This window comes from Gymnoscopelus microlampas (assembly GCF_963454915.1).
Source record: "Gymnoscopelus microlampas genome assembly, chromosome: 9".
Lineage (NCBI taxonomy): Eukaryota > Metazoa > Chordata > Actinopteri > Myctophiformes > Myctophidae > Gymnoscopelus > Gymnoscopelus microlampas.
Window position 1 is genome coordinate 18166618 of NC_139946.1, and position 8580 is coordinate 18175197.

Here is an 8580-nt window from a genome sequence, read left to right on the forward strand (position 1 = left end):
ATTTGGCTTGCATAATTTCCATTGCTCTACACACTGAGCGAGCGGATTGGTCGATGACGTCATCGGCCGCTCGGAATGTGTGTGCGTTGTCATGGGAACCATTGACGCTGCTACTGGTGACAGCGGTGCTAAACCCGAGGGTCCCGCTAGAGACAGTAGAGGTACTAACGGCCTGTCCGGAGGACTCGGCAGGGTCGCGTGACTGGGCACGGGGACCCTCCCCGACGTCAACACTCGGTTCGTCCGTCGTCGCCGCTCGCCTGTTCCCATGGAAACCAACGGCGCTGTCGCTTGGACAGGCGGGGCCGTGCGCGTTAGTAACGCTGGCCTGCCCGGGGGACTCGGAGGAGTCACGTGACTGGCCACGGGAAACATTCCCGACGTCAGAAATAAGCCTACCTCGGCCGTCGTCTCTGCACAGAGTGTCGACAAAGATATCCTCTCTGTAGGAGGCGCCCTGTCGTATTCCAGCGGCAGACGAGGCCTTCTGTTTCCATGGAAACCTGTGAGGTGTGACGGCTGAGGGGTCGTCTGTCCCTCCAAAATGGCACTGACTCAAGCACTTCCGGTTCACAGTGGCGCTTGATCGCTTCTTGTGAGACGGAAGGCAAAACCGCCGTGACCCTGTTCCACTGGCGCTTTGGCGCCCTCTGGCGGACAAGGGTGGCGTCGGTTTTTCTATTACCTCCAAAAGATTTATTCCCTTCATATGATCCAAAACATGCACAGATGTTGTCCCAGCAATGTCCGGGACACCGGAATTCGGGTGTCCCGGGCATTGTGGGCTCATGGGATGATGACACTGTTCCATTGCATGCACAGATGTTATCCCAGCAATGTCTGCCACACCGGAATTCGGGCGTCTCAGGCATTGTGGGCTTATTGGATAACAACATTGATTTATTGCATGCACAGAGGTTACCCCAGCAATGTCTGGGACACCGGAGTTCGGGCGTCCCAGGCATTGTGGGTTTATGTAATGAGAACGTTGGAGCAGAGGTGCCCCGGGAACGGGGACCCCCCTGCTCCTCTGCTCTAGGCCACGTGAAATAATGAGCGGGTTTGTAACTTTGTAAATTTAAGACATTTATTTCTCCCAGAAAAAAAGGTTGCTGTACACAAACCGTGTTTTGAACACACACATATTGTTTTGAACACACACATTGCTTTGCACACAAAAGTCCACATTTTGCACACAAAGTTTTTTCGCGCTCGTGGAGCCGTCCATGACTCTGTCCACCGAGGCCTGTAAAGCCACTGTCCTCTTCCCCAGCATGAACGGCCGAGGGTGGGGCTGAGCCGGTCTGTGCACCGGCGATAAAGTGTCACTTACCCCACGCACCACGGTGAGGCTTCCCGCTGTTGCGACGTGGAGGCCTATTGGTGTTAGATGCGGGTTGTTGGTGGGGTGGAGGTCTGGCCCGCCTGTTCCCTACCTCGCGAGTACTCTCCTTTGAGCTCGGCCGAGCCGAGGAGGACCGGGAGGTGTTGGCCTGTCCACGGCGAGAAGAGGAGGAACGTCCTCTGGCCACTGGCCTTTCGTTGCGGGGCCGGGAAGACGGTGGGGGGGCTGGTTCCAGCACGCCGGCCGCTGCTTCCCTCTGTGCCTTCCTGGACTCCGTCGAGACGTGGAGGAACTCCGAGGCGCCCGCAAACAGGTTATCTGGACGCAAAGGGAGTGCCATGACGCTCTTTTTTGCATCGGTCACTTCTGCTCGGAACTCAGTGAGCTCGAGCCACCGAGCACGTTCAATCGCTGCGCTGTCCGCCATGGATTTTCCCGTCCATGCTGTAGCGTGGCGAGTCACTTTTATGGTGAGCTGCTGAAGGGCTTCCAGCTCCTCAGCGTCGTCTCCCCACTTTTCCTTCAGCTCGGCCAGGCGCCGCGCGGTCGAGCCCTGGAGGATGGCCACCATGCTCAGCGCGCGAGCCGCCAGCGCCGATGACTTGTAGGCTTTTTTCAGCGCCACGGAAATCGCCTTTTCCTTGGCCACGGTGAAATGAGGCTCAGGGGTGAGGGCCACTGCCTGTCGCTGGTCCACGATGCCCTGGGCCAACACGTGGTCCATGGGGGGGCAAGCGATGAGACCCATCGTGGGAGCGCCCACCACGTCGAGTGGAAAACCCAGCCTCGCAGGCTCGGAGTGGTTCTCCCAGGTGGACATGAGGACCCTCGTGAAACCTAATGGCTGAGACTGGTTCCTCGCGCTTGGCGGGGTCGGATTCCAGCTCCTGCGCGGACGGCCAGCTGGGCACCAGGAGACTGCCTGAAGATTCCATGTCGCCGTCCCGACGTGGAGTGGAGACGGCGGCCTCCTCGGAAGGCTCCTGGAAGGAGGGTAGTTCGCCCTCCTCTTCCCCCTCCTCCATGCTGCGGGCACTCTGGGGCGCCGGGGCTGCTGGAGGGCCCATGGTGGGGTGCAATACGTTAGTCCGACAGCGCATTCCTCCGACAGCGCAGTGCTCCGACATTAAACAGTAAACCCGAACCAAACCCGCACCCTAACCCTAACCGCACGCGGATGCCACATAGTCGGAGAAAAGGTCTGTCGGATTAACGCATGCCTCCCCCATGGTGATGCATAAGGTGGCCTGCACCACTCACATTCCCCGGGCCGGTGTCGACTGGAGCCGCGGTCGGCGACGGGACGTCGCCTTTTCCATCATGGAACTCTTGCGCCCTTGCTAGGCGGCAGTCGAGGTGCAGCCTTGAGAAGAGGGCGCAGTCCTCACAACGTCCCGGTGCCTTCGGGTAATGCCTCGCCGCATAGGCATGGTGGAGGCCGAGGCAAGCGATGCAGAACCCATGGGGGTCGTCTCCGGCGATCAGACGACGGCAGACCTGCAATCCACAGGCACGTGGAGCCTCCATTGTTTTAGCTAGCGTCGAGTGTAAACAGCTAATGCTAAGCTAGCTAGGCTAGACTGTAAGCACAACGACTAACGGGGAGCTAGTTAGCCTTTAGCCGCTAGGTGGGCTAAAGCTGGATTCTGTCCGTTTTAATGGTAAATATATATATAGATTACGTTCTGGTATGTCTTAGCTGTATTCATCTGCCATGCAGAGAAGCGAAAGAGAATGAGCCACGTCACGCGACCGGCTTTAAGCCGGTTCCGGTCTACCGGACACGTGACATACCCTTCTCAGCCAATGAATGGCCCGGGAGTTTATGGTATGTAGCTCTGTTCATCGCCAGGAGGCGCTGATATCCCCATAGTGAGTATGTTACGGAGAATTTGACAAGAAACCATGGGGAAAGCGCCTAATTAGATTTATGTGAGTCGGAAAGAAACAGGGAACCTGAAGAAAGTGTATGTGTTCAATCTCGGTATACTTGTGAGAACATAGTCTATCACTGGTAAACATATATTAACATTTTACTGTTCCAAATTGGAGAAATTTCACTTTAAAAACCCCTATATGACTCAACTCATAGACATTTCTCAGAACTTTGAACTTTCATCTAACAAACATCTTCATATGATATGTTTGTTCACTTTCTCAATGGAAACCAGGTGAGAAGGTCATAGTCTATCACTGGTAAACATATAATAACATTTTGCTGTTCCGAATTGGAGAAATCTCATTTAAAATCACCTATACAACTCAACAGTAAAGGCCTTTGCAGAGAGGGTGCGATTTTCTGCACGGAAAAAACGGACAATATCATTTTTTAAATGAACACATGGTTCTCAATGACCTCATGCAAACCCCGTGCGGCGATGCGATGCGATGCGATTTTTTCAATCGAACCCAGTTCGATTTGTGCGTTTTTTCGCATGACGTAAAAACTGATTGACTAATCGCACCCTGTGTGCAAAGCCCTTTACACAGACATTTCTCAGAATCAGAATCAGAATCAGGTTTATTGTCACATCACAGGTTTACAAGGTAAAAAAGTGGGTGAAATTCGTTTTTGTACATCACTCCCATCGCAACGTTAGATTCCGTAGAAAGAAGAGTGGGGAGAGAGAAGAAGAAGAGGGGTAGGGGGCAAGTGGGAAGGAGATCAACAAGAGAACAATAGAAGGCCAAAAACAAGTTATCTACATATTTACAAAGTACCTGAGATAAGAGACAAACTAAGGTGCCTGAGCATAGCAGCAATGTATGTATACTGTGCATGATATACTTATAGACGCTAAGGTGCTTAGAGAGAAAAAGAGCGCAATAATAAAAAAAAAAAAAAAAAGTTTGTGCGTTATACATGTGGATTAAGGTGCAGAGGGTCAGTGCGTGTTCACCTAAGGGTGGACTGACCCTGGTATAATCCGCAAGTAGCTCCATGAGGGAGAGCAACAAAAAGTAATCTTTAGCATTTTGACTAAAGCTTTTGCCACAAAGTGTACCGCTAAAGGCTTTCCTCTGTGTGTATCAACATGTGTTTCTTAAGATTAGCATTTTGACTAAAGCTTTTGTCACAAACTGTACACCTGAAGGGTTTTTCGGTGGTATGATTCCTCATAAGTCCAAGTCATTTCCTGGTATAATAATCCACTCCACAGGTGTGTTCAGGAAGAGCCAGAAAAGTCTGCAACCAGCTGGGCAGTACCGCCTGTTGTCAGGCTGCTGAAAAGGGCTCATGCTTCATTCAGCATTCTGACAGCAGCCGGGTTAAAACTATTTCAGAACCTGGTGGTGGAACTCTTGATACTGCGGTAGGTCCCCTTGCCCGGTCGCGGTCGTTGTAGGGTTCTGAACAGTCTGTGACTTGGGTGGTACTTGTCCTTGATGATGCGCTTGGCTTTGACCACGCACCGCTTCTTGTACAGATCCTGAAGCGCTGGGAGCTCGCTTCCCATTATTCGCTCTGCCGATCGCACTACTCGCTGTAGGTTGATCTTCTCTCGGGCAGTGCAGTTCCCGTACCAGGCCGTGATGCAGCCTGTTAGGACGCCTTCAACCGAACTGTTGTAGTACAGCTTGAGGATGCGCTGTCCTACTCCAAGCTTATTCAGGCGGCGGAGCCAGTACAGTCTCTGCTGAGCCTTTTTCTTCACGTGTGTGGTGTGCGTCTCAGAACTTTGAACTTTCATCTAACAAACATCTTCATATGTTTGTTCACTTTTTCAATGGAAACCAGGTGAGAAGGTCCCTATGTGCCCACAAGTGAAATACATTTGACAGATCGATGATGTGTGCGGACCATTTTCCTGCTCCTCACACTGGCACTTTTTATGGTTGGGTTTATAGGTTATGGGATGTTACTCTTAGCGTTGGGTTAACGCTGGGTTACATTTAGGGAGTTTAATCTTAGGGTTAGGGTTGGGGTTGGGTTAGGTTTAGGGAGGTTAATCTTAGGGTTAGGTTAGGTTTAGGGAGATCAAGGTTGGGTTATGTTTAGAGAGGTTAATGTTGGGGTTAGGTTTAGAGAGGGTAAGGTTAGGGTTAGGTTAGGTTTAGAGAGGTTGAGGTTAGGTTTAGAGAGGTTAAGGTTAGGGTTAGGTTTGGAGAGGTTAAGGTTAGGGTTAGGTTAGGTTTAGGTTAGGTTTAGAGAGGTTAAGGTTAGGGTTAGGTTTGGAGAGGTTAAGGTTAGGGTTAGGTTAGGTTTAGAGAGGTTGAGGTTAGGTTTAGAGAGGTTACGGTTAGGGTTAGGTTTGGAGAGGTTAAGGTTAGGGTTGGAGTAGGTTTAGGGAGGTTAATCATATGGTTTGGGTTGTGTAGTTATCTTGCAATGATGTAGTTGCTCTGTTTATTTTCAAAATGGTCTCCTTTTTTCCTTACATTGCATGGTGAAACAGGTCTCAAAGTTACTCTTTTAACGCACTAGAGTTTCGGGGGGCTACGCCCCCCTCAACCCCAGCCGCGCACGGGGCCCAGCGTGGCCGTGTGTAGATTGGGGGACCCAAATCGCCGGAGTAAAACTGTGGAAAAGTTTTTTTGAAAAAGGAAAAAATTTGAAGAAATTATATTTGTTATGTTTCAGGGGGTCCACAGGGGGTCCGCGGACCCCCTGCTGGTCCACTGACCCCCTGTGGAGTGTTGGGACGCGCGGGGACACCCCTGGAACATTGCGGACCATTTTGGTGTTTTTTTTTTTTTCATGAAGGTGGTTGCTTGTTTCTGGCGCTGGCTGTGCAAACCTGGCAACCCAGCGCATGCTGCCGGTGGCGTTACACCAGAAATGGTTCCTGGAGAAAATGGTGACCAAAAAAAATTTTTGGAAAAAAAGGAAAAAGCCCCCGCACCGGCTGCCTGCTGTTGTGGTGATTAGGTCGTGCGCACGGTAAACGGTACGAAGCTGCCTCCCCGTCCGTTTTGTCCGACATTTGGTGAGTAGAATTAATTATGTTGCGCGGTGGAAAAGGTGTAGTGAGCAGTGAGATGTCCCCTACGCGAGGCGTAAATTCAGTGCGGGCGCCGTGGCGAGTCAGTTGGCGACATGTGGTCTGGCGGTGCGTTGTTTATTCGATAACAGAGCTGTGGGGTGTCGCCACCGAGGGTGCGGAAGTCGGTCGCCATTTATATAGTTAGATAAACAAACACAAACAAAGCGGATTCCGCCAATATGTAACATTACAAAACCCAACTGCAAAGCTCTACCAAATTACCATTTTGCTTTACGGTTGACGTTGGATTAGGATTGTGTTGGGTTAGGTTTTGCCTGTGATTAGGTTTAGGGTTTGGTTGGGTTATCAGGTTAAGTAAATGGAATTTTTAATTGGTTGTGATGTTAAAATAATAATATTAAAAAAGTGTGTGTGCGAACATGCATGCATGCATGCATGCTTGCGTGCGTGTGTGCGTGTTAATGCATTTCAGTGTGCATGTGTGTGTTTGTATTTTAACACATTGACTGCCAAGGACGTAGTATTACGTCATCTCAAATCCAAAGCTTTACTGCTAAAGACGTAATATTATGTCATCATGGTGTTTTTAGTGATTACGCAAGAGGGCGCTCTTCGCCAACCTATGAATCATGCCTTGACTTTGAGAAAAGGATCCGCCCGGAAATGAAGTCACCTAAAACATTTTCACCCGGTCCACTACAATGTTATCAGACTTATAAATACATTTATCTCCCATTTCTTTTCCCAGATTTTGTTTTTGGTGAAAACAAGCTATATTCAACTGCCGATAACTACAGATCGGACGATCGCGGTTACAATGTTTGTTTGTTTTTTTCGGTGGAAAGATGAGAGACTTGTCTTTCTACGGAGACATTGTTTGTTGAAAGAAAAACTCTGTGGATCGTCAAAAAGACTCAAAATAAGGCAAAACACGTGGCAGCGGCAGATTAATTAGTTAATGAATACCTGGCAATGAATGTGTTAAGTGGAGTGAACTGACTCACTGTTCTTGGAATGAACTGTCTCCCAGAGTTGTGATTGATAGGTACCAGGAAGGATTGCTCACCCCCCCCCCCCCCCCACACACACACTCACACACACACACACACACACGTATCCATCCATCAGGCTATTACTGTACATCTCTGATGCAGGTGCAAACGCATGCATACACGTATTAACGCCACGCTAAAAGTTAGTGGGAAATGTTCAATGATGAGTCATGAAACTGGTGGAACAGATCACCGACGATGCAGTTGCCATGGCTCTTCACACTCACTGCCCTCTCTCACCTGGAAGAAGTGCTCAGATTTTTTTTACTCTTTACAGTGGGGTGGTGCGGATGGCGTAGCTAGCACATCGTGGAAGGTGAGCTTCCCTCCCTCCAGGAAATGGAGGGAGGGAAATTAACGCCCTACTTGATCATACTACAGCATCACACAAAAGCATCAAAAGTATAGCAGATGCGCAAGCTCAAAACACGATGCGATGCAATGCGTTTTGAGCTTGTCCATCTGCTACTTTCGCTTTTTTTTTTTTTTTTATCCTGAAAGGTTTTGGATATGTGAGGACAGAGACGATATGAGAAGTGCTGTGTAGCCAAAGCTCAGCGTGTCATCAAGGAGACTCACCAGTCACCCCAGCCGTACACAATATGTTCACACCGACACTGCAACCACAGCCAGGCAAGCTCTACGGTTGTATCAAGAGCCACATACCACCAGATTTCTGAACATTTTCACTTGGCTATGTCATTAGACTGTTGAACGAGCCCTGAGCACGGGTTAGGCCTGCCACACAGGGTTACTTTTTTGACAGTCTCGCGTAGCCAGACAACTATTTCACAATCTCCGAATACTATATAGAGTCTGGAACTACAACTCCCGAAATCCGCTTGAGGAAACTGGCACTTCCGTTCACGAAAATATATTTTAAAATATCTTTACATTTTCTTTTTTAATTTCCATTTCTGCTAAGCAGCAAGCTAAATATACTTAGATGATTTGTATTTATATTAGGATAAATTTGCGCGACTGTAAAGACGAAACGGAAGTGGGGAGGAAGCTTCACATCCAGTTTAAATTCTAAGCATGATCAGAGCTTCCGAGTCCCAGACTGTATGACCGGAAACATTTGAAAATTGTGGGAGGCAACAGTCTGGTCATGCAAGACTACTTTTTTGATGTCTCACCTGCATGTGAGACTATTTGCACGAAGGCCTCCTATGTTCTATAGCTGGTACTGTTCTAATGCTGCACCTCATACATCTGCTGCTATTTTTAACTTCAT